Raw genomic sequence first — 27,016 nt, 5'->3', positions numbered from 1 at the left:
AATGCTCTCTCATTCCTCCCGCATTTACCGCTAAATCGTCACTGAATTTTTTTGAACTCGACAGTTTCCGGGAATTTTCGTTAAAAACAAATTCAGGGCCTAAGTCAACATTGTGCTTCGTCGATTCACCAGAATTTACCGTTCTCTCTCAAATGCGACAAATTCTTCGTGTAGCGGCTGTATCACAAGAGCGCTTGCTTATGTGTTTTACATATTTCAACAGGCAAGTCAGAGTTGGCCCCGAGTATTCTTGCTTCTTTCTTATGGCGTAATAAGCGCCAGAAGCACACTTTATTTTGGCGATTGTGATGTTATTGGTTGATTTTGGTGTTTTGAAACGAGTTGCTTTCTTTCGCTTCTTCGCCGGTTCTCGCGTTCGGTGGTCGTACTTTCAGCGCCGGTTCAAAGGCGCCGACGCGAAGGACGCGTATATCAGGCATCTCAAATTAAAAGACCATCGGTGCGAACGTAGTTCTCAAGAACTTATGAGTTTTGGATTATCGTACCTGTCGTGGTAAAATTACTTATTAGTCCACTTTCAACGAACATCCAGGGCTATTGCAAAGATTGTAAATATAAGCAATGGGCAACACTGCGATGGCATGACTCGGCTGTGTTGTAAGCATAAGTTCATTGTGCCATCGCTGTACCAAAACTCTTGCGTTTTATATAATATCGCGCGAATCGCTGCCATGCCTAGAAAATTCGGCTGTTAAATCGGCCTTTTAAGATAAAAAAATACTTATGGGATGGGTATCAGGGCGATCTTGTTTCAAGACCAGCTGTTCTCCGCTCGGCTCATGAACTTCGAGGCTTGAGCCTGCCGTCGTTGCCAGTTGCGTGCTCGAATCTCAAGGGTCATCACAAGGGTCATCAGTGCTGCCCCGAAAGCACATTTTTTGCAGCTCAAACTTATGACAGCTTAATGGCAAGTGTTCTATGCGTTCTCCCATGAATTACCGCACGGACAACGAGACCCATCTGAACGACGCACGCCCGCTTGCTGAACGTCCGTCCGCACACATCACAAGGTAGCGTCTGATCTTGAGCGTTTCTTGACGCAGCAGTTCACATATTTAGACACCTCAGCAATACGTACCGGTTACTCGTATCAGTGAAAATGTCCCTTTCTTTGAGCTGAACAATGCGCGTCGCCTTCAATGTGAATCGTAAAAACGGAAAAGCTTATTAGGAAATCGTTTGCCATAAGACCTACGTGGTTCTGAGCGGAGGCGGAACTGGCAGGTGCTAGAAACTAAAGAGAGATTAGCAAGACGGGGGAAGGGGGGAGGATGTCTTGTCCCCTTTTCACGCTGCCACAATTGTTGGTTGCCTGAAACACAATGACAGGCTATGCGCGAACGTGCAGTTGCACGTGCATTTAGGACCCTTACATAAGACATTCTTAGTGTGCTTATAGATAAGCGCTCGTTGTTTGAGAGCTTAGTACTTTGAGCCGCAATATTTGCTTGTCGTGGCGGGGCGGCTCCTTACCGGTAATCAGCGCTAAGTTACAACGTACAACGTATAGTTTCCTCAGACACATTGGAATTCATATCTGGAGTTACCCACAAGAACAGTTGGTTCTTGATGGTGAGGGACGTTTCTACGTCACTCGTCGTCAAATTTCTTGACTGTATTGAAAAGGGAGGCGTGCCTGAGACTTCTTCCTTACTAAACTAATGCTAGATCGGCTCTTTCTAAATGTCTAAGCATTTATATGTCTACCTAACTAGAATATTGTCCATCCGTCACGTAAGACTAATGCAATGACTCATAAACCCCTAAACGATGGCTCATACTCGCATAAGCAAGCAAAAAATGCAATGGCTCATACCCTCGTAAGGTAGAGGCTACAAGCGCTCAGTGAAGTGAAGCGAACAGAGCATATATTCATTGAAATCACCCTTACTACACACACAACAGCACACAGAACAGCATACAGAGCAGCTGGACTGTGCTACGGCGAAGGGAAGGGATGGAATGGAAGGTCCAGTGGCAATGTTGTTTCTCGGCTGAACAGCCGAAAGAACGGGGAATAACCGGCAGTGTCGTGGCGCGATGAATTACATGCAAATGTGACATAGGATAGAGCAAGGTTCCAATCAGTATGGTCGGACGAGACAAATTTTGCAAGCATATCTGTCAGGGTTCGATTCAGACGCTCCGTGAGGCCATTAGTTTGCGGCTAGTAAGACGTAGTAAGCTTGTGCCTGGTTGAGCAGGACTGCAGGATGTCGGCGATGACTTTTGAAAGGAACGTCCGGTCACGGTCAGTGAGCAGTTGGCATCGTTACATGTTGTAAAATCACGTCGTGTAAAAGAAAAATCGGCGACATCTGTGGACAGCTCGTTGGACACACTCCAGTAATTGCGCAGTGCGTGGCGTAATCTTTCGCCACAGCGACCCACTTGCTGCCATATTTTCATAGAGGGAAAAGGTCAAGTAAGTCCAAGCCAACGCGAAAGAACGGCTCCGACAGGACGTCGAGCGGTTGAAGGCACCCGGCAGGAAGCGTCGAAGGTGTTTTTTCGGCGCTGGCATTTCTCACACGCCGCAACGTATTTCCGGACACAGCGGGCAAGGCTGGCCAAAAGAAGCGTTGGCGAATCCGGTCGTAAATGCGGGAAACGCCGAGGTGACCGGCGGTTGGTAAGTCGTGAAGTTTGTGGAGGACAACTGACCAGAGGAGCTTAGGAATGCTGAGGAGCAGGGCAGGACCGTCGGGGCGAACGTTGTGGTAGTATAATACACCATCCCGGAGGACAAACAAGCGAAGGGACAAATCGGAAGGCGAAGATTCCAAGCGATCAATGACGGCGCGCAAGGGGGCATCACGGCGTTGCTCGTCGACAATGCGGAGCAGTTGAGAAACTGAAAAAGAAGCGCAAGCATCGGCATCAGTGTCAGGAACGGCGGGTGGTTCATCCACTGAATAACGTGATAAACAGTCCACCTCCTGGTGCAGACTGCCTGACTTCTACATCTACATCTACACTTCTACATCGGAAAATTCTTGCAGCCGCAGAGCCCAGATACCAAGCCGGCCGGTAGGATTCCTGAGTGACGAAAACCAGCAGAGTGCGTGATGGTCCGCAATTATAGGAGAAGTGCGTGTCATGCTTCACTTAAATTCAGTGCAGTGTCTTCACGGGTGACATATTAAAATACTTGTTTACTTTTTTCACTCTTTTTTGTTATCGAGTGTGTTCGTACTGTCGCCTTGTTGCAAATTGTCTCTTGTATGCAATGGCCTTTGTGTTGAAATAATCAGTTGTGCGATAGCCGGGCCAGCCGGCACGTGTTATGAGTGAGTGAGAAAACTTTATTTCGAATCAGAACGATTCGCGTCCAATGAGTTAGTGGGCTGGGGAACCCGCCGAGGTAATACGGCCAAGAGTCGCTCGAGAACTTTTGGATTGTCGGAAGGTCTAGATACTCTAGTGGAGCGCTCAGGACATACATTCTTCCTCTTCTCCCGCCACCCTCTCTCTTGTGGCGGCCGCAGGAGAGGGCTCCGACACCGTTACAGATGTTCTGGCTAAAGGCTCTATTCTGTGCAGAATTACGCAGTGAAACAACAGACGACAGCAAGGTGTCCTCACTGCAACAAACGAACGCCGTCAAGCTCATCGGTCCTTTAACAATGCTAATAACTTTCTAGAAGCGTACGGCTATTTATTACATTTACAATCATCGTCGATGGTTTCTGCACATTTTTACACCCTTAAGGGTGCTTTTCTTTTGTCACCCCCGCAAATAACACCCTTTTCGTTAAGGGTGTAACAGGAGACCTATAATAATTTTACGCCCTTAAACGCTGTTTGCGGTTTCTCCCATGCCCGACACCCTTATACTTATGCGAGTAAATATGCCAATCCTCACAGGCTGTCACTCTTAGAACGAAGGGAATGCGTCGCGCACCTAATGTATCCCGACAACACGAGTCCATTTCCTGGGTACCCAAACAAACGCAAGTCGAGAATATGTCAGCCTTCTCTAACCATCAATGGAGTGTAGAGTATACCAGTCTCACTTTTCCGTGCAATTTCACTGCGATTCACCGGTGGAATATAAGTACGATAGAAATATTGTGTGTCTAAGTTCATGCACTGCCTCTTTTCCCTTTTTTTGGCAATGTTTCGCTTTTTTCCCCGCCTTTCTTCAAGCCGTCAAAAATACGAATGAAGTGTTTCTTTCAGCAATTTTCAGCCCAGAAAGACGCAGAAGAAACCCAAGCCTGTTTCCCCCCATTTGCACTCCAAAAAAGCTTGGAAGTATTCATGACAGCCACGCGCTTCTTTTTTTATTCTTGGAATCTCAGGCATCGCAACGTACAATACCCACTCCTAACAGTAACAAATTATCCGAGCTTTCTTTATTTTTGAGAACTGTTGTGTATAACTTTTGTTAGTAACAGACTGTTCTTATGTTTTGCATTGCTGTATTTATTTAGTTACTTGCTATTCTTCAAAGAGTTGATACTTTTCAATGTCTTAAATATGTTGCTGTAAATAGTTTTGATGTTTTCTCTCTTATTAGTTGTATTTTGTTTTATTAGTCAACTGCTACTTCTGCTGCGCCAGCGAGGTAAAGGCCTTAGTCAGGAGGACTACGCCCTCCTTTTGCCTTACCTTGCGGGCAAACTTTGTATTTGTTTCGTCCAAAATAAATAAATAAATAAATAAATAAATAAATAAATAAATAAATAAATAAATAAATAAATAAATACTGGGCAGCCCTGAAAGCCAGCGTCCGCGCGGAGCCTGCTGAACAAAACTCGGCTGAAGAGTGTAAAACATGCACTGGTTGCTTGTACAGCGGACTAATGCACACACGCTGCTTCTGACCACTCTGGCAGGCAGCAATGATGACGTAGAAGTGGGGCAAACGAAGACCCACTCGTCTCGCTTGAACAAAAAGATGCCTTAGGGGTTGACACATATAGGTGGGCACCTAAATTTGGCCACCGTGAGATCCCACTCTTATTTTCTGTGGAACACGTTCCTCAGTTTTCAGATTTAGCTTTTCGTGAACGCCACCCGATCAAAAACACACTCGTAGCTCTATGCTGCACAATACGGTCCCACAGTCGCACGTACTATGTGACTGCTGCTGCTACTACTTGTCAGATAGAGACAATCTTTTTCTTGCCCCCTGCGTAGGGTAGCAAACCGGACGTCCGTCTAGTCGACCTCTCTGTCTTTCCTATCTTTGTTTCCTTTTTTTGGTTTCTCTCTCTCTCTCTCTTCGAAGGCAGCACTACTTGAAGCGTGACTCGAGTTTGGAGCTGGCTGACAATCTCGACCCGTGGAAAAGCACCACGCGCGCGTTACGCGCCATGAAAGCGCTACTGGCCTTACTGAGGGCAGCAGACCTTAAGGCACATTCCTGAATAAAAGTATTGTGTATATTTGTAACTGTGCCTGCGCGTGCTGTTTGTGTGATCACTGAGTATACCACAATCAGCCTCCAACAGCTGAAGTAACACGCCAGGCTAACATCTACAGCGTATCATTATAGTTTGTATCTCTCTTCATGCACTTGTGTTCACCAAAAGGTTAAGAAATGGCGATATGTACTCGAAACACCATAACTTGCGTGGAAATTACATTTATCTAAAGTGTATGGAGAGCATCGCTAACCTTTAAAATGCGAAAATATCTCCTTCAACAGCAGTCAGCACAATTGCGCACGTCAAGGTACTCCATCAAAAGCAAAGTCACTGATGAAAATAATAGATAAGACATGTCTTAACTGAAATACTTCCGACTGGACCTGCGCTGCAAGAAAAACTATTCCAGTAAAACGAGTTAAAAGACAGACAGCTCGTTGTTTGCTCTCGGCGTCACTATGCTGTCATGTAGACAGTTCACTTCTTTCATTGTTTTCACCGTGTTTTACAGCAGGCACATACCTCAATTGGTTAAACAGCTGCTTTTCAAGTATGCTAGACGCGACGCAGTTGACGCTCTTATTTTCCGGCGTCCCTGTAGAGAGTTCTCGCACAGAGTCCACATTCTGCAAACTTGGCAAATCTCGCTGACCAACCGAGAATTCCTCTTGAATGTGTAAATAGCAGGGCGCAAAGATCAGGACCGAAGAAAAACACAAACGACAGGACCGGCACCGGTCCTGTCGTTTGTGTTCTTCTTTCCTGATCTTTGCACCCTGCTCTTTACACATTCAAGCATGAACCAACTAGCCCAAGTAAGAGTTTTACTTCAGAATCCCTCATTCTTTGTGAAGCCGTATACACTTTGCATGAGTGCGAATATGCGAGACGCGTGGCGAAACAAAACTTTGAATGGAGCGACTTAATTTGGCACCCGAAGGGGAAACGACACGTTTGCGAAAGTTACCGCGTCGAAAGCGTATACGAATGCGATTTTCGCGCATACTATACGACTGTCTTCGTCGACGAACGACGCCCATGGCGTATGCGATCGGCGCGGACGCGTGTGCGTATCGGTTCGTTGGTTATTCGCTGATGAATGGCAAAGGCCGCAGCTGCTTCGTGTTTGCGGCCACGGAAACGCACGTGGAACGCCCGGCTTTGCGCACGCCTTCGCGGTCGACGATGACACCGCAGCGGCCAGCTGCGAAAGTATACGTGAAGTCTCTCGCTAGGGAGCTATTGGAACGCCCAGGCAGCCCCCAAAAAGAAAGAAAGAAAGCTAGCTGCCTGACCAAGCAGTCTGGTATTGAGAAGCGTATACTTACGTATCGCCAGTAGCCACTTACACGAGCCCTCGGTGCAACATACCCTTCGATTCCATGCTGCAGTTCGAGGCCGCCAGGAAATTAAGTTCAGTCGTGCGGACTGCCACGCACCGAAAAAAGCTCTGTAGGCGATAAGTTCAATGCGTCCTACGGGGAACCCAGCGCCAGCTATGAGATGCTACGTCATGTTTGAGCGTGCAAATAAAGTATGCTGACGCCGTCCCGTAGGGATGCCGCGTAAATGGCACAACACTTTTGAATGATAACCGATTCGCGCATATATGGCTGCGTTTCGATACCTGCCGCAGACGGCGGAGTGGACCAATGTAGACGGCTAAGCGGACAGCAGACATCTTAAGTATCACTCCAGTTCTGACGAAGACGTCGAATATGACAGCTTCGCGAAGACAGCGTCGTACTCAGAAACGATGCAGAGTATACATTCCCGTCCAAACAAGATTGCGGCTGGGCGAGAAGCTTGCAAACTTGACGGCAATGTCCGTATGCGCACAAGAAAACGCAACCGCGCTTTCCTCTGCGCCAAATGTAAGTGACGCGTTTCTTTCATAGGTTCGCACACGCAGACAGTCAAAATACAGAAATAATGTGCGCTTTTCTTAGATTTTTTTCTTGTCGCCGAAAGGTGGCTTCACGTCGCAGAGGCGCCTTTCCATCGCAGTAGCAACAACTTGATTCGGGCGAGTTGGTTCATATTGAGTAAAACTTGAGGCAACGCGAAGAAGACGAAGACAACAAAAGAAAACACACAGCTCCCGTCCTGTTGCGTGTGTTTTTCCTTTGTTGTCTTCGTCTTCTTCGCGCTGCTTCGAGCTTTCCGTCGCCTTCCAGTCTTTTCATTACACGCGCTCAAAGCTGTCTCCCCAGCTCTGTACGTTGACTGCCTCCGATGCTGTCCAGAATTGGAACGCGGGCTATACATCAGCGCTCGGTTTAGCCTAATGCGTCCAGCCAAGCTATACCCATGGTAGTGTTTCCCACAAAAAGTTACCAAAATTAACTGTGGCTCTATAACGCTCATGGAAGCTCCAAGCATGGCGGCTCAACTAGCGTGAGAAAGCTGGCATGGATTTGCCTAAAGCTTCGTCCTTCTGACTTCAAACGAATTTGTGATCTCGCAGCGAATTCCCCATTTTCAACAAAATATTGCGTTTATGAGGGAGACGATTCGCAATGGCTATCTGCGTGCGCCCAGTCTCGTTGCCTTCTTCGATGAGAAAAAAAAATTTTCGAACTTTTAAGGCCAATAGAGGCACGTAAATAGTAGTAAACGAAGCCACAAGAACGTTTGAACTCCCTAGCACGAAGATGAGACGAATCCACGTACCAAACAACATTGCAGTGGTGTGTACGAACGATCGCAGCGCCAGAGTTTCCCCTAGTAGTAGTTTTAGTGGGAAACTTTTCCGTAGTACAACGTGGGCCATGACCGTGAGCCTTTGAAGCAGCGCATGCTTTCTCACATTCTACAAAGCCGCTGCCCAACGAGGTCACAAGCGGAAGATGAACGGTGAAGTTGCTGACGCGAAATGGCAGTGTGTACTACCAAAAACTGCTTCCTCCTCTTGCTAGTCTGTGCTACGGCGCTGTTGTTGGCACGCCAAACCCCAGCACTGGTTGCCCATGGTAACCGGACACTGAACCTACCTGATCGACTTTCTTTGTTTTTCCTTTCGCCTGTTCTTATCAATGCTGGTAGCATTAAAAAAATCACCAGGTTGCGGCACAAGACAGGAGCATGAAGAAAAAGAATACTTTGGCAGATAACTTGGTTCTTTCTTAGTGTTCGTTTAAGAAGCTCGCCAGCTAAGCGAGGTTAGCACGCTGTTTTCACGCTTGGAAACTCGTGTTAGGGACTCTCTAGCTATAAATAGGCGCGATGGGCGTACACCGTTGGAGCAAAGTCGAAGAGCACGAGCGACCGCGTACGAACCGGTGTCTAATTTATCCGCCTTTGAGCTGCTCCGCTCGGAGCAAATGTGAGGGAACCAGCCGAGCCGACAGTTCGAATTACGCGTACGCATTACTGGCGCTCCCCCCCCCTCCCCCCCCCCCTGCAAAATTATGCGACGCTCATTCACGGCTCGTCACGGGCAGCGCGAGCCGAACAAGCAGCCGGGTGATAAATGATGACTCGGATCACGCCTGTTCACGTTGAGAGCGCGCGTTTCCGTGTCTGCGCAATGGCCGTAATAAATTTGACTTCTCAAAAGTTTCCTTCGACGGAACGACTTATGTATAGGTGCACGGGCGGCTTCGAAGCGGAACGGCAGTATAGAAACCAAACACTCCTCAAACAGAAGAGATGAAGGAACCCTTAGGGCAACGCTAAATCAATTTATACGAGAAACTATTTTTCTTCAAAACTTTTCTATTTTAATTCATTTTGCGTGATATGGTTGATCTTATTTACTGGGGTAAACGAAGACCCTAGTTCCTGCTTCTTGAACGACAGGAAGATGAACGATGGCATTAGGATTGATGAATTCAAAACAACAACAACAACAACAACGACGACGACAACAACGACAACGACGACGACGACGAGAACAACAATGACGACGACGACGACGAGAACAACAACAATGACAACGACGACGACGAGAACAACAACAACAATGACAACGACGACGACGACGAGAACAACAGAATTAATTATAAAGCAGGCGCAAGAAACACACGAACTCAAGACAGACGATAACGACAACTCAAGCACCAATTAACAACTTAAATGTCTCCTTGCTACGAAAAAAGAAAATAATAAATTAAAACAGACAAACAAAACTCTGCATGCTCTGGAAACAGACAGCGACAGTTCGTCAACGAATCCGTTCTCCATAACGAAGAGCCTGTACGGCTATCTTTCGAGCGTCAACACCTGCCTCCATCAATGGGACCTCTGTCGGTGCAAGAAAAGATCCCTAAACGTGCTACATTGAGCGTTTGTTTCCTATAGGACATAATGGGGCCTTTTATTGTCGATAAACAATTAAATAGATCCTAGTAGCCACCGTCAACTTCAAGCCAACTTCAGAACACCGTCACCGCTCGTCTTTCGTTTTTGCACATTTTATTTACCACGCCTCATCTCACAGCGACGAGTGACTTATTATTTTCATTAAATAAGCCCAATTTACTGATACAGCTGAACGTGAGGGTTCTCTTCAGTGCCCATTTCAGCAAGGATCATGGTTCTTAATTTCGAATTTAGTTATGTTTAGAGTGCTCTTCAGTATCAGTTTTTATCTTAAGTAGTGCCACTTTGTTTAAACGAAGTAAAAATAAAGGACAGACTCAAGCAAACCTACTACTTCAGGGGCTTCCGAAACAAACGTTAAGACACCCCTCGAAACGGCAATTAGTTTCACAAGGTGGACGCTAAATTAATCTATTAAAATGGGAAAATCCAAAATATTTGTAGCCTTCTGCATGTACTCCATGTCTAAATGCACCTAAATTACAAGTTGTTTCTGCTAACTCGTCCCAAGCTCTAAAAAACTGTGAGTGCGTCAAAAGAATTCAACCAACTTAGAATTCTTAAGCTCACAGAAAATACTTTGAGTTGCTAAATATGACAGGGAACAATCCTAAGTTGGCTGCATTCCCGCACCGAGTAAGAGGACTTTTTAAAGCTTGGCACGAGTCATCTAAAACACCGTGTATCTTTACTAAATGAAATTGAACTGACTTGAAAATTTGTTCTAAAGTTCACCTAAAATTTTAGTTTTCAGTACCGTGGCTCACACACACACACGTACGCACGCGCAAAGTTCGCCAAAGCTGGCTTAACCGCAATAAATTTACGTGCCCTAAGGAGAAGCCAACATCTTGCATTCACTTTGTACTACGGGTGACAGCTTACAAGGGTGACATGTCAAATATAGCGCAGGTGGATGATACTTCAATGCGCTTAAAATGGGCAATATAATTTGTTATGGTACACAGTTCAGGTGAAATTGTAATTTTTTGTAACACCGCCCACGCACAAAATAACGTTCGCCAAAGCTGGCTTATCCACAGTAACAGTCTTCATGGGGAGAAGCCAACTTAATGCATTCCTTTAATTTTACAGGTGATTGCCGGTCAGGGTGATCTCCTTACAAATCTAGCACAGGTGGACCCTACTTCAGCGTGTTTATTATTATTATTATTATTATTATTATTTGTTTTGAAAACATATATACACTTGATGCGAAAGAGAAAGCGAGGAGCAGGCTGGCAAGTGCCATCGGAAAGGGAACCACGCCTGCCTACTCTTCAGAAAGGAGGAGAAAGAAACATAGAATTGGCAAATAAGAAGCAAAGGAAAGTGAAAAGAAAGAGGAAGACGACATATCTCAAAGAATAAAGCAAAACACACGTAGTACAGGTGATATACGTAGGGCCGCTCACTGCATGTCGTGCTACTGAAAGAATGTTAATGATATAATAAATAATATCCGAGGTCTTGGCATTTGAAAACAAAAGGAAATAAGCTACAAGCGGGAACCGAAATCAGTTCCTTGTATAAAAGTAAGGAGAGTGCGATGAGCTTGATCGCCTCGAGGCACACCACAGGCCAGCGAGATGATAGTTGTCACTAGCGACTTTCGCGGCGTAATGAAAGTGGGACACTCGAATATCCGGTGCTGAAGCGTCCCGTGGGCAAACCTAATAATGCATTAGTTAGAATCTCACGGTAAATTATAAATTTCTCTAGCGCGACTTGCACAACACACGCACACACACACACGCACGCGCACACGCACAGACACACACACACACACACACACACACACACATGTTCGCCAACTCTGGCTTGTTCGCCATAACAGTCCTCATTATGAGAAGCCAGCTTCATGCATTCCCTTCGTTCTACAGGCGACAGCCTGACAGAGTGACCTGTTTACAAATCTAGTGCAGCCGTACTTACGGAGACGCAGTATAAACAAAGTGCTATATCTCATCCAAAGATGTACTCGCATTATAACCGGCGGTATGTTAGCGCCCAATACTGCAAGTGCGACACACAGAACAGAGAAGAACGAGAGCTACATTTGTGAAACGAGCTACCAGCGCCTCCACCTCCTCGCCTCCCGGCTCTCTATTTCTTTAGTTCCACTATTTCTTTAGCGCAGCAGCTAATGTCACGCACTGTAAGCAAAACCAAATAGTATTTTCAATCAGCCATTTGATGCGCTACCTGAGACGGATGACGCATGGCTTCCCAAATCGGTCGAAGCCTGTGAGCGCACCCCATTGTCGGTAGCCACGGGTGACGATTAGCTACATCCTGTAGCTCACTGGTGGCGGCTCAGTAAAAAAAAAAGAAAAACGCTGTTTCATTCACAGCTCTAGTGGCAGGTGTCGGCGACACTGGTGTGACACACGATGATGATGATTATGATTGAATTTGCCTTCGGAAACGTGGCGGTGACATATGCCACCACACTCCCGCATACTATTTAAGTTCACGCGCAGCTTTAATATACTTACATATATATTTCCATTTCGACTTCTTGCTGTCTAGAATAAGTGCACGATTACACCATTCTGACATCGTGTACCACCAATTTTCAGCCGACATCGCTCTGTTTCTCTACTTACACGCCACCAATATTCCAAACACCTCTTACTTACGTTTACTGCGGTGTTTATCACCTGATTATTGTCTTCAAGCCCTATAGCTTCATAAAAAAAAACTGACGACCTTTTATATAATTTTGAATGTCCATTCCGACATTCTAACAAGATACACCTGTATGCGTAATTGTCTCAGCGGTATTTTTTACTTGCAACGTAAACATCACCATCTTGTGTAAACGATCCCTTCTAACTTGGCCTTAGACTACCAGCCCTAGTCTCAAGAAGTGCGCTGTCCCTCTAGTAAATGTAGAAAATTTATTTTTTGACCTCTTCTTTTATTTATTTTACAGCTTTGTATGAAAGAATCGCAGTTTACATCAGAGTTAATTACAACTGCTAAAAGGAACTCTGGCGCTAGTGGCTATAACATCTGTAAGCATGGTGTTTCGGCCAGCATGGGAATAATGATGGTTAGTACATGGGTTTGCCCTAACTCCTTCCACCTGGCTTCAAACGGCTTCGTGATTTTGGAAACTGACACTTTTTGACAAGATAATGCGTTACAAGCGCAACGATTCGCAGTGATTACGCATACACACGGAGTCTTACTGCGTTCTGCGTTCAGATATACATAGAATACTTTAAAGGTTGGGCCCATCGAATCAGCTGAGCGTTGTAAACGAAGCCACAAAAACGTATCGATGCCACAAGCACGAAGACCTGACAAACCGATGCAATAACCGCCATTCCCATGGTAGTAGCGGAACGATCGCATCGCCAGAGTTCCGTCTAGCATTTATTCTAGAAAACACTATAGATGGTGGCACTGACGTCACACTGGCTGCCATCTTGGCGTAATAGCGCGTCGAGAAGCTGCGTCAACAAGAAACGTGACCACACAACGAGTGCATCGGACGCTAATCGACAAATCGATAACAGTGATAGAGAGAGAGAGAGAGAGAGAGAGGAGATTGGGAGGAAGGGAGGGAGGGAGGGAGGGAGGGAGGGAGGGATATAAGGAAGGCAGTGATGTTAACCAGTCAAGAGTCTGGTTGGCTAACCTACGCTGGGGGAAGGGAGAAGGGGAGGAGACAGAAGGGAGAGAGAGAGGGTATAGAGACGTGCACATACAGTCGTTGAGTCAAAGCCGCTCGTGCAAACCAGACGTCCTCAGAAAGCAGAAAAGTGCCTTCACTGCGTTCTGAGCCGATGATCGGTGGGGACGGTGCTCTAGTACTGTCTGTTCACTCATAGGACGATCATCTAGTTTTCTGAATGCGTCAGACAAAGATTGTCTTTGTGCTTGAAATTGACGACAGTGGCACAATAAGTGGTCAATGTTCTCCTCGCACCTGCAAACATCACATGCAGGACTATCAGCCATTCCAATTGGTGCTGAGTAAGCTTTCGTGAAGGCAACTCCCATCCACAACCGACACAAGAAAGACGCTTCGCGTCGGTGCAGTCCGGCCGGAGGTCTGAGTTGCAGTGATAACAGTGATAATGCGGCGAAAGATAGTCACCGTCAAAAAGCAATGCAACGTGTGATAATATGGCGCGCTGACCTCATCGCGGTCGCCATGTTCGGGTACTACTAACACGACGAAAAGTTGTGTCCGTGACGTGACGTGAAAACTATATTTTACGATTATTATTACTGTTGTTGTAGTTGTTGCCCTTGTGTCGGCTGACATCCCCTTCGAAACGGGGCGGCGACTAATAGTCACCTAGCCTGCCTGAGTTGGTCAGGTTTTACTACATCTACTGCAGTCTAGCATTTTGCATACCAATTTTCTTTAAAAATATTTTCTCTGTTCAATAAAACCTCTCTCTCTATATCCTGCACTTACATTTTACCAAGCCCGGCTCTATAAATCTTTCCCCACAAATACTCCAAACGTCTCTTGCTAATCTCGACCGCTGACCAGTTAATTAGTCGCAGCGCCGTCTGGTCGGCGCCTATATAATGCCGCAGGGAGAGTTCTTTGACCCCGTTTTTTTTTTTCAATTTAGCCAGCCAGCTTCATACACACGCGGTAGAGTGCGCGTACCCGACGTAATCAAAAAAGGCATTACGGTTGCTCAGTGCTTGCAGGAGGCTCCCCACGTGTTTGTTTTTGTTTTGTTTGTTTTTTGTGTCGGCTCGTCAGTGCGAAACAAAGGCGACACCGGCGTACAAAGACAAAAGCCAGAACAAAAGAGCGCCGAATTGCTGCTGACGTCAGCCCGAGATTATGGATTCTTGTTTTTTTTAATGCGTTAGCATTAGGAGTGTCAAAATGGAAAAAAATGTGTATGTGAAGTGTGGGAAGCCGGTCACGTGGTAGAAGTCGAGAGGCGATGGGAGAGCTTAGGAGAGCGTGTAATGTATGCATATACGACTCGTACGTGTATAGTGCAACAGACGGTGGTCTTCGCTCCTCGAAAAAAGGACAGGATGTGCGTCGAGTAAGTTCCCGAACAACGCTTTTGCAACGTGGCGAACACGGTTTCAATTATGGATCCGGGACATCAAAAAGGTGCGACGTAACGATAACGCGTTTCTTGCGCATTCACCGCTAAATCGCCCGCATAGTTTTTGTGTCCACCTTTTTCTTCGCATCAATCGCGCTGCTAAGACGACGTAAGGCCGCGCTGGAAAATGGGAGAGCCCCCGTGAATGGGAAGGTTTGCATTTAAAAGGCGAGCGTCACCGACGCTTTCGTTGACACATGGCAGGGATTACAAACAGGGATTAACGCTCGAAGGAAGTGAGCTCGCAGTAGATTCGCAGAAGCTTTCCGAACAAGTCTAAACTACCAATGAAGGAAGTTACCATAAGCGAGAATTTCGTAGCATAAAAGTACAATTGTGCAGATACAACGAACACGTCGAAGATCACGTGAAGCAAAGCTTCAATCTCTGGTGGGTATTTTGGATGCTTGATTATTGATTTCTTTGAACATTCATGCTTTGTTAACTTTCGTATATGTATCTGCAGACCACGCGTTCCTTTGATTTCTATGTGTGTTTCAATCACTTATATACGATATTTTTTCAGTAAGACATTCAGTTGAGAGTCAGCGCTCGTCCTGCGTATCTCGTCTTCGTCCTTTCGCGCTGCAAGAAAAATTATGTTGTACCGTAACAACTCGCCCAATTGTCGATCACCCAGCAGCTATGCGCGCTGGCACAGCGAGGAGAACGGAGTCGCAGCACGCTCCATGGCTGCCCGCCCGCTGCTGAGCGACGTGTGCAAAAAAGTGGCCTCGAGGGTCGCGGCTTTGCGCTCGCTGCAGCTTCCCAGTTTCGGTTTCGCGTGCTCTGATAGCCGAAATTGCTCGTGCCACAGTTCCGCGGGTAACCGCATTTCTCCAGATCCAAAAGCCGATATGGCTTGTACGGAGGGCTTGCTTCAATTTCTCAGTTATGATGAGCCCACTCAAATCTAAAGTTAAAATGTTAATTGTTCTTTTGTTCTTTAGCGACTAATTACTACGTATCACCCGTCACCCCGTGGTCGCCAATATGGAACCGCCCTTTCTTATTTCAGAATGGTTATTTTTAAATATTACCAAAAATCTTCGTAGAAACCCCTGTATAACCGATCGACGCCACGATGTAACCTTCCTGAGCATGCGCAGATGATTTTTGTGTCTTCTTTCTTTTTTCGCCTCAGTGCTCCCTTCAGTTGATAGTCGGCGTTCGTGTTGTCTACTTCTCTACTCTTGTGTCCTGTCTGCACGCCTCACTTTTTTGCATGACTACACCACCGGAGCACTTCCCAGGGCTCTGACACACCGGTCATCGGCATAAGTACGCAAACAAATGTACACGAAGCGCCTGTAAGGCTACGGACTACGGGAAAAAAATATCGATTGCTCCGAGATTGGCAGTAAGGTCGCACGCCTTCGCAGCTTTACAAACTTGGGCAGCACACTCGGCAATGTCGTGCTCAGTATGAATTGTAACTCGTACGACACGTCAGCTTCAGCGCAACATTTCACTGCGGTACGCAGAAGAGAAAGAAGATAACGCGAGCACATTATATTGTCGTCTCCTTTCGCTCCATCTACAGCGACGATTACACAAATCAGACAAGTTGCGCATCGCATTGCATTTCTAGGGCAGCGCATTCACGCAAAATAATTAATTGAACTCTGGGGTATTACGCGCCAAAAGGAAAAACCACGATATGGTTATGAGGCACGCCGTAGTCGGGGGACTCCGAACTGATTTTGACCGTCTGGAGTTTTTTCTTTTTTTTTATCGTGCACCCAATGCTCGGTACACATGCGTTTTTGTTTCTTTTCTTTTCTTTTCATTTCGACCCCATCAACAAGTGGCCGCCGTGGCCGGAGTGAAACCCGCTTAGCATCGCATCCATGTAAACTGAGCTAATGCGCTAGGAAAGCGAATTGAATTGATGCGCCAGGAGGGAGTATATTTCGAGACGGGGAAAGTGGTCTCACGCGGTGCACGTGAACGCCGGCTATCGCATTGGCTATCACTGGCTATCGCATACTAGTAACGCTGGCGTATCGAATTGAGAGAGAGAGAGAGAGAGAGAGAGAGAGAGAAAGAGCTCTATAGTGGAAAGTGAGACGGCTGCCGCAGCGTGGTATTCTGCGCTGACCGGCGGAACGCTAATCGCCAGGGGACAGGTTCCGGCTAGTTTCGGATGAAGGCGGTTACGCCACAGGTAAACGCTGTCGCATTGCAATTACCTCGATGCGCTAAAGAATGCAACACGCCACCATCGCGTTGAAAGGAACGCGGCCGTAACGTTGCGCTGACGCTAATATAAGTCATACAACTCGAGGTATCCTGACCAACCTGTGTTGCTGTAACTCGTGCTAACAGTGCGCCGTCGTTGCACAATATCTGTAGGCACAGTATGAGCAGGATCTCCACTTCATATACTTACTCACACTGTTATACCACTGTACCGTACTCAGTACTTACCCTCTCCCTTTCTTCCTCTTTCTATTCCCCTTTCCCCAAATCCCAGTGTAGGGTAGCAAACCGGATGCTGTTCTGGTTAACCTCCCTGCCTTTTCTACCCTTGTTTTTACTCTCTATATACACCACGAATTGCCGTGAAAAGTGCGATAAAGTTAAACACCAAATGCGATCTTCGGAACGACGCACTCAGTTCGGCGCCTAAGCATGGCCGAATTCCGACCGGTCAGAAGGAACGTGACACATTGCGGGTGTTACAGGTCCACTACCTGTAAAGTGCAATCCAACGGGTAATCGCTTCGATTGCCCGTTGGAGATGGATGTTTACACCTGCCCCCCTCTAAACAAAGAGAAAAAAAATGTTGTATATACCAATCCAAAATGAATGTCACAGTAAGTGACAATAGAAATCAAACGCACACGCTAAGTAATACTTCCGAAGTGTACTGCTGACGTCGATAGAGGGGCTCGGTGAAGGCGAAACAGATTACCGTCGACACGTTTTGGTTAGACGGCATGACAACTCGACGACGGCGGTGTGACGAGGGCGGTATGACGGCGATGCAGATCGAGAAGCAGATGACCGGCGCGACGACGACAAAAGTGATGACAGCGCGACGACACGATGGCGTGACAAACGGCTGCGCGACCTGCGCTTGCTTCTCGACTCGTTCCCATCAAGAACCGCACGCACTCTTACGTCTCCGACCACTTGCGTCACTATTGCGCAGATCTCGCGCACCGTGGGTGTCGTTCCGAAGCTCTGCTCTGCTGATGAAGGGCTTTTAGGGAGTCATGATTAGCAGGAATGCGAATTCGGAGTTTAGAAAGTATGCAGGGTGTTTCAGCGAACACTTTCAAAAATCGTTAAACGTTGCCTGTGGCAGAGATAGAGAGCGAGAGAAGGGAAGAAGGAAAGGCAGGGAGGTTAACCAGACTGAGTCCAGTTTGCTACCCTACACGTGGGGAGGGGAATGGGGAGAGAGAGAGAGAGAGCTTAGGTGTAGGATGTCTATAGTCGGGCACTCAAGTTTGTTGCCCTCAGGTAGTGAGAAAGCGCTCGAACTGCTTTCTGGGCTAATGAACTGTGATAACGAAATGTGATTGTAATATCTGCCTGTGGCAGTTACTACAATTCTAGTTCATGAGCTGGCCTACTCGAAGCGGCGGACGACACTTGCACAAAAAAAAATTTGTTGCAAAATCGACCAATTAGTAAAAATTCACTAATTAAGGTTTTAACTAATTACATTATGGCCCATGTTGCAATTTACAAATTCTAGCCGTGGAGTTCGTAAGGCGGATCTACTTGGAACGAATTTTCGAGACGACACCAGTTTCGAAATATAAATTCCCGAACTTTGCGGAGAAACGCATTGGCGTTCCAGTTAATTTGTTAACAAAACATCGTTTCATGCATTGAAGTGCACAAGTAACTGGAACGCCAGTTCATTTTTCCGCAAAGTTCGGGAACTTATATCTCCAAACTGGTGTCGTCATGAGAACTCGTTCCGAGTGGATCCGCCTTGCGAAGTCCACTGCTAGAATTTCTAAATTGCAACATGGGTCATAAGATAATTTGCCAAACAGTTAATTAGTAAATTATTGTTAATTAGTCTATCTTGCATGTCTATTTTTTTTTGCAAGTAGTGTCCGCCGCTTCGAGTAGACCGGCTCATATACTAGAATTGAGCTATATGACACAGGCAACCTTTAAAACATTTTGATAGTGTTCTCTGAAACACCCTGTATGTCTTCCGGTAGAGATGCTGGCTAGTCGGAGATATTGTGCCTGTAGGTGTGCTTCGGTTAGTTCTGATGAGCCGGCAAGACCAAGCGGCCTAGTTCGACGAAGACACGCGAAGCTGACTGCGGGCCACGTGTGCGCCCTGGAGCCGATAGCCGACAGGTCGAGGTAGCGGAGAAACGCGACATGGCGCGCGCGACACCGACCGCGGCATGTAAACCTTCAGACGCCATATTTACACACGCACAGATATCTGCGTTACATATATCACGTGTCCCAGCTAACGTTAAGCCAAGCTGTTCAATGAAAAAAAAAAGAAGGTTTTTAGAACACGGTGCAAGATACAATTACAAGATACAAGATACAGAAGGAATACCGTAGTTCATAAAATCGTGTCTTGCTTCGTGTTTCTTCAACCATTTTTTTCCCCCGTTGAACCCAAGTTTGGCTAACATTAGGTGGGACACCGTATAGGTATTACACGTATACGCGTATGTAAAGGCACCAGATATATCAAAAGTAGGGACGTAAAACCATGCAGAAGTTCTTTATGAGCGTACAGTGATTTAGAAGTAGTTTTTAAATGTTCAATGCTATCTTCGAAAGTTGCTGTAGTGTTAGTGAAGTTTAAATTCCCCGCGAGATTGTTTAGTGCATAAGGCATTTCATGTGCCATTTTCTGTCTTCCGTATTCAGTCCGCACTTTGAGTGTGCGTCGTCTATGAAATCTTAGACAATAGTTAGAACTTAGTTAATCACCCTTTTGTGCGAAATTTGTTTCGGTATATTAGTTGTAAAAGCTCGAAATAACACAACTGGTCTGCCCGTAGCATAGCGGGCTTTGCAAACAGAAGAGCTACTCCGAAATCAGGCACTTTACCGTAACAATTATCAAAAGAACGCAATATTAAAAAAATAACAACCTTCTTGTAATTTGTTTGCGTAGTATTATCTCAAGCTATTAAACTATACGTAAGTTCAGAATAAAAAAAGGTAATGATAAAGAGTTCCATTTAGCCACAGTGGTATAAAGTAGGCTATCCTTTAATGCATCCAATGGTACACTTCAAGTCATGAAGTGCGGTAGTTTAAATGTGCAGACCAACTTGGCTTGTCTTGAAACCATACCCCAAAGAATTTTAGTTCTTGAACATGTTTAATTACGCTTTCTTCAAATTTTGATTTAATGCTACTGTATAGAGGTTTGGTTGTAGGAGGAGATATCATGTATGCGGTTTTGGAAGCGTTTAAAGTCTAGTTATTTTGTTTTAGCCTTCTGGAAAGAGGGACAAGATATGCGTTGCCGTTGGTTCCAAGTGCTGCTAGCATGTAGGAGGTAAAGATATATTTGTGTCATCTGCATACACGACAACTCTAGGGGGTGCTACGAATAGAAACAATATCATTTATAAAGACGATAAATAGCGGTGGACCAAGTATGGAGCCTTGAGGGACGCCTTTTCTCGTTTTTATTTCACTTGAAAGTGTGTCATTAATAATTTCAAATCGATAGCAATCGTACCAGTAGTTTCTGAGTATAACTCAACAGCAATGGTTCGGACTCTAAATTGTTTAGTAATAAATCGAATTGTACGTAACCAAAGATGAAAAGCAAACCAAGGGTATATTCCCTGTTATCCACGTATACAAAATAGTATGGGTGTAAAACGAATGCTATTACGTAATTACGTTGCGGTGAGGCCTTCTAATATCACGCGCTGTATCACGCAAGCTTACGCGACGACTGTAGGCGACGCTCCAGCGTCTGTCTTTTATTTTTATTAAATGCATTTAACCAGCGTCTCTGTTCCGAGATTGCTCAAACGAACCTTTTTTCTAATTATTTTTCTCGCGCGGAAGTACATGTTTTTTAAAGCCAGGCGTACAACGCTGTAAAGGTCGGTTAAGCAAAAGCGAGCCACGAGGAGCTTTACGATGCGAAAGTGTGTCTAGGAAAAAAAACTCGTCTACAGCGCAGGATTACAGATGCCCACCTGCGGCTCACATAAGAGGCAGTCTACTGAGAAAGTCTCGGGCGCACTCCATGGCAGTCAGTGTTACGTCACGCTTTTAAGTGAAACGCGTGCCCCCCCGCGAAGAAGGGGGGGAAGCCGGACTCAAAACAAGCAGTTAAAACGTAACGTACCGTCTTCAGAAATTCTGTTTAAAAAAAAAGGAAAAGCACCGGCAGCTATGCAGGCAGATATAAAGCAGGCGTATGCAGGTTCGAGGGCACAATTTGCAGGTATACATTAGGAATGGCAATGAAATAACCAACCCGAATTTATTTTTCAAAAATTATAAAAGAAAACGTTTTTCGTGTACCAAGAAACACGTGCTAGCTGTAGCGCTCTGATTACGGACTCAACAGGTTGCGTGTTATTCCAAAACTGACGGCAGTCGTAAGAGCCGTGGTGGCTCGACGCCTGTGCCGCTCACTGGGAGGTAGCGCGTTCGACTCCCGATCGCGAGACGCCGCGTTTCAGTGCATGGTGGCGGCGCGGTCAAGCTACTGTGGTAGCTTTTGGCCCAAAATGACCATCCAGTTTTTTCTTTGTTTACTGGAAAACAAAAGTTGATTTGATTCGATTTGAATTTAACCTCCCGAAATTGCACAGTGATATATGAGGGAGGCCGTGTGTGAAGAGGTCCGGATTAATTTTGACCATCTGGAGTTCTTTAACGCGCACTTAAAGAACAAAACAATACAGGAGGGCTTTTGACATTCCGAGCCCGTCGCAGCATACAGCGGTTGCCATAGGGAATCGAACCTCCGACCACGTGCACAGCGGCACACAACGCCAAAGCCAACGAGTCCCTGCGGCGGGTCCACCGCGCGCGATAAACACGCTGTTATCACGGCCGAAATCTGTACCAATCATTTCGCTCCCAAGCATCCTGCAGGATATTTCGGCCACTGTTCCAAGTCCGCTCTCCGCTTGGCCTACAGGAGTTACAGACACCCAGCAACAAGCCCAGCCGAAAGCGCGCGTAGTATACAGAGGCGTGAAATTGCAGGTACTGCGTTCATTACGACAATCCCGGGCACTTACACAAGAAAGAGTATAAGTCTATAGAAAGACTATAGGTCTATAGAAAGACTATAGATGAATAGAAATGCAAGAACGCCCGCGTGTGCTGCGCACTGTGTGTACGTCGAAATTCCCGGAATCCCCGACTGCAACGTGCAGCTCACAATCGTAACGTGGTTCTACTTCGTGTGCGCTCAGTATTAACTATGCAGCGCACCTTAGCTTCCATGTTGAAGAAACCAAACTAGACTATACGCACAACCGTTTATGGGAGTATGACGTCATGCAGCCAGCGATTAAAGCCTACCGGGAACCGAACACAATTGGCCGAGTACGCCCAGCGCAGCAGCGTCACATGTCGGGCCGACCTTTGGAGACACGAAAGCGAGGGGGGGGGGAAAAAAAGCGAGGAGTTGGTTGCTGCGCGGTGAGTTGGACTTGCGAAGGCTCGCTGTATGACGTCATACTCTCGTTAACGGTTCTGCGTGGGCTAGTTCGGTTTCTCGAACGTGGAAGCCAAGGTGCACCGCATAGTTGATACCAGACGCATGTGAAGTAAAAACAGGAAGACACAAGATGTGATGCGCACTAGATCTTGCGCATCATCCTGTGGGGTCTGTTTTTTTTTTTTACTTCCTGTGTTTCGTATCAACTGTGCAGCGCAACGTGGCTTCCATGTCATGCTCCCGTCTAATTTATCACCTTCCTCAATGTTCAGTAATAAGTAAACTGACTGCGAACATTTGGTTCAATGAAAGAACACGCGTCTCCACCGTTTTCGAACCTGGAGGTGTCATTCTGGGCACCGTCCAATGCCGCCATGTTGCCGCTTTACTTAGGCCAATCAGAGAAGGCGCAGCCGTGCAGTCAGCCAGTCAGAGGTGTTCAAAGCGGTGAATTCAACAATGCGCCAGTTCGCCTCTCGAATTCACGCAGACAGCGTCACTGGAACGCCGGAAAGTTCGAGCGCGCGGAGAATTGATGCTTCGCGAGGCAGTTGTCACGATGCAAGACGCAGTGCCCAGACATGGCAGCGTGCGCCGAGGAAACCGGAAGCACAGTGTGAAAAACAGCAAAAGAAGGTCACGCAGATCTAACGCAATGTCGGAGTCTGAAATGACGCGAACCTGGACTTTGCGATGGAAGAAGAAATGGAAGAAGAGGTAACGAAAATAAAAACGCAAGCGGCAGCTTTTCTTCAGAGACGCATGAGACGGGCAGGATTAATTTGAGGGCTCAAGCGTTCAGGTAAGAAACACCTGCATCCGGCGCTCCACCTTTGAATGGACACGAAAGTCTAACACGCATATACTATAACGCCAGATATGCTGTAGACCTCGGAAGTGTGAACACGAAAGCGCTGTGTATTATTGAACTCATTGAATTTTTTTTTAACCACAAAGAATAACAGGAAAGCGACAGGAGAGGCTCACGACTTGAGACGCGTTGGATAAGAATAGGGATTTGGGCGAGTTGGTCTTAGTTCATGACGTGATTTTTGCAGCTATATCGAAATTTTTTTCGATGCGTGAGCTTTCTGCAAGTTTTTTTTATTATTGCTGGTTCGTTGAACGACCGATGTGGACCCACCGTGGTTGCTTAGCGGCTATGGTGTTGGGCTGCTAAGCATGAGGTCGCGGGATTGAATCCCGGCCACGGCGGCCGCATTTCGAAGGGGGCGAAATGCGAAAACACCCGTGTACTCAGATTTAGGCGCACGTTAAAGAACCCTAGGTAGTCCCAATTTTTTGTATCCCCCACTACAGCGTGCCTCAACATCAGATCGTGGCTTTGAAACTAAAAACCCCATAATTTATTTTAACCGATGTGGCTGGTGCCTCAGATACAGTGTTTGATAACCCTATCATCTTGCATGTATATTTGAGTGTTCTTGACCAATAAATCCAATTGGCAGTCAGTGCTCGTGTTTTTTCTTTCACTAAACCTTCGTTCTTGTTCTTTTCTATACGCACTTCGGTGCTTCACGCAGCGAAAAGCACGCCATGAACTTAAGTCGTAGCAAAAAAGAAAAAAAAGAAAGAAGAAAAACCACACAAGAAGAACTAAAAATACTGATGAAATTGTAAGAACGTGAACATGCTCGAAGTTTCGCACGTGAGTCAAGCAACTCGTAGAAGATAAAATCACACTCCAAACCACACGGTTCCGTAAACAAGCCAAAATGCTGAAATCAGGCCCGGGCACACGCGCAGAAATACGCTGACAACGTAAAACATTGCAACCTGCCGTGTCACAATGTCACGCAGCGTGTGACGAAGCCTTGTTTACTCCTGCGCATATAGCAACACCGCCGGCTAGCACGGGCACATTGCGGCGTAGCCACCCTGTATCAGGGATGTCATCGACAAGCCCGAGGGATAAAGTCGTCGTTAACCTCGGATACCGTTCAAACGACGAAACCAAAAGGAAGCGGGAGTGACTTTGTCTTTTCTGTTTTGTCACCCATCTGTCACAAGCACAATGGAGGACTAGTGTACGCCTACGCGTTTTCGATGCATGTATTTCCATCCCTTCGCAATCAAAATTGCTTTGGAGGCTACGTAAGCGGCGCGGAACAAAGACGGAGACAGGATTAAAGGCACACCCCGACACGGGCGCCAACTGCCAACCGTTGATTCGTTTCTAGACGGCGATCATATAACCGTGCAGCAGCTGCAAATATGCGTGGGTGAACTTCAGTGATCCACTTTTAGCGCGCGCCCGCAGGGAGTCTTTATCATTTAGCTGCCTGGACGACCGGCAAATTTTGTGGAAAAGAGAGACAGCGGGAAAGGAGGGGGGGGGGGGGGCGGTACGAAGGAATCCGAACGTACTTGAATTCGCCTTAACTCCTGTCGTTTGTTACTTGCCGTTCACGTATCCATTACGGCCGTGAACTTAACTAGCCCAACACTAAACTTCCGATCGAAACGACTTTCCTGAGGGAAAAGGAAAATACCCAGATCCGACGCAGTGTTGGAATCTAAAGGACACGAAGCTTGATCAAGTTAGCAAAGTAGCAGCAGTAGAGGATGACGCGAGCGCAGTCTCGTGGTCCGTATCTGTTAACTTGTCCGCCTGACGAGGACGAAGACGACGTCGATGAGAGGTGCGTGCTCAGAGAGGTAAGCCACATGTCTAGATACATTTAAGGTGATCGCGCCACTCGAGTCACAGTAACACATCCATTCTGGAGTATATTGGCCGAGAATACTGGTAGGCGAGAACGCTGGAGAACGATTACCGCACACCCAGTGCGGCGATCGTCTCCGTTCGGATTCGCACCCAGCGACTCAGGTTGGTCAAACTTGCTAGCAAGTTGACTATTCAGGCACATATTCAGAAACCCAAGTTGTCTACACGTGTCCACGAGTATATCCAGCGAGAAAAGGACAACGAACGCCAAAATCCGGGCAAGAGGGGAAGAAAACTTCGCTATAAAGAAAGCTTCGCTATAAAGAATTAAAGGAAACAGGCTCACCTTGTTGACCTGCGCGGCGGAGCGGTGGCCACACCGTCGAGTGGTCCGGCGAGCCGGCGGCTTCCCCTTTATGCGCTGACCCCTCGGACGCTCCGGCCGAAGAGGTGGTGGACAGGCAGCAGCAGCAGAAACAACAGCGCCAACGACAACAATAACAACAACAACAACAACAAGAGCACAACAGAGCGATGCGAAGCTGGCAGCACCAATCAGGCATGCGGAGGGGATTGGCACCGCGCCGCAACTTCGCCGCCGCCGCGGCCCGTCGTCGGCTCGCGTTGCTTCCGCTGACGGCGACGCAGCCGCGGCGCCTGCAGCCACATCAGTTTCCTCGTCGTTGGGGTCGCACGAAAGCCGCCCCCTCGAGAGCCCTCCCCGAGCGGCGCGCGAAATGCGTTGAGCCGGCAGCAGCCCTGCCTACACGCGCGTGCTCGTATAGCTAGCTGCTGGCCCGCTGCTGCTGCTGCGCGCGCGCGAACCGCAAACTTCGCCGCCGATTTTCGGTCGTGATCCGACCCTTCCCTCCCTCCCGCGCAGCCGCTGCCTTACTGGCTTCGCGGCCCCTTCTCTCCCCCATGTGCGTTTACGTTACATACATCACGGTAATCCTCTCCCCCACTCTCTCTCTCGCTCTCTCATCCCCGCTACTGAGACGGCAGGTAGTAGAGTCGCAATCGGATCTGCGCGCGTGCTATTTGCAAATGAGTGTCGCTTAATTGGCTGGCCTGCAGCGTGACATGTGGGCGGGTGAAGCCAGAACCGTAGGTAATGTCCACCTTCCCGAACTGCTGGGCAGTGGCTGCCAGCCAGTAATTTTTTTTCGAGGCAGGGGCGCACTTCAACGGCGCAGGGTGGGTGAGGGGCAGGTGGAGCTGGGAAGGCCGTATACTAGCACAGATTTTTTTTTTTTTGGGGGGGGGGGGGGAGGGAGCACATGCCCGGCAGGCAAGACAGACAGACATACAGACAGACAGATGGACGGACGAACGGACACTGCCAGTTTGAGTTTGCAGCGGGGTGGTGAGAGGCGTCATTGCTGACATTGTGCGCATCTCGAAGTGCGCCGAATGTCAGGTGCATCAACTAAATAAAGATGACATTAAAGAAAGAAAGAAAGAAAGAAAGAAAGGAAGGAGGTACCTTGTCGGCGAACTTTTGCTCTGGTGCGACGTCAGGAAACCGCACGGCAGGAGGTTTCATCTCATGTTCCCTACTCAATATGACGAACAACGTAAATACTGCGAACAGCTAGGAACACTCCGGCACATTGTCATAGATCGCAAACAAAATCCAGACTTGCCTCCTCTAGCCTCCCCCCCCCCTCCCCCCCCCCCCCCCGAAGAGCAGCAGGAGACGATGCTGTGGATCCAGCTCCCGCCTCTCGGACCAGATCGTCTTGGTTGAGAGGGTGGTCGCAGCCAAGACGGCGCATGGATTCCCGTGAAGAGGGAAACCACTCCTGCAAATCAAGTCGTGCTTGTCCTCATTATAGATGTTTTCATTCTTTT

The 27,016-nt window shown here is 47.2% G+C and overlaps 1 protein-coding gene across 1 annotated transcript in view; it reads right to left on the bottom strand.

Annotated features, from left to right (window-relative positions):
* The window catches only part of LOC126527377 (uncharacterized), a 61,816-nt gene extending 36,219 nt beyond the window's left edge, over window positions 1-25,597 (bottom strand). The window contains exon 1 of the mRNA XM_050175192.2: window positions 25,509-25,597. The gene's annotated coding sequence lies outside the window, so the exon portion shown is untranslated. The remainder of the gene's footprint in view (window positions 1-25,508) is intronic.
* Window positions 25,598-27,016: the final 1,419 nt, after the last annotated feature.

This window comes from Dermacentor andersoni, chromosome 9 (genome assembly GCF_023375885.2).
Source record: "Dermacentor andersoni chromosome 9, qqDerAnde1_hic_scaffold, whole genome shotgun sequence".
In the NCBI taxonomy this organism is placed as follows: Eukaryota; Metazoa; Arthropoda; class Arachnida; order Ixodida; family Ixodidae; genus Dermacentor; species Dermacentor andersoni.
Note: the sequence above shows the minus strand (reverse complement) of the source record. Positions and strands in the feature narration are given on the sequence as shown.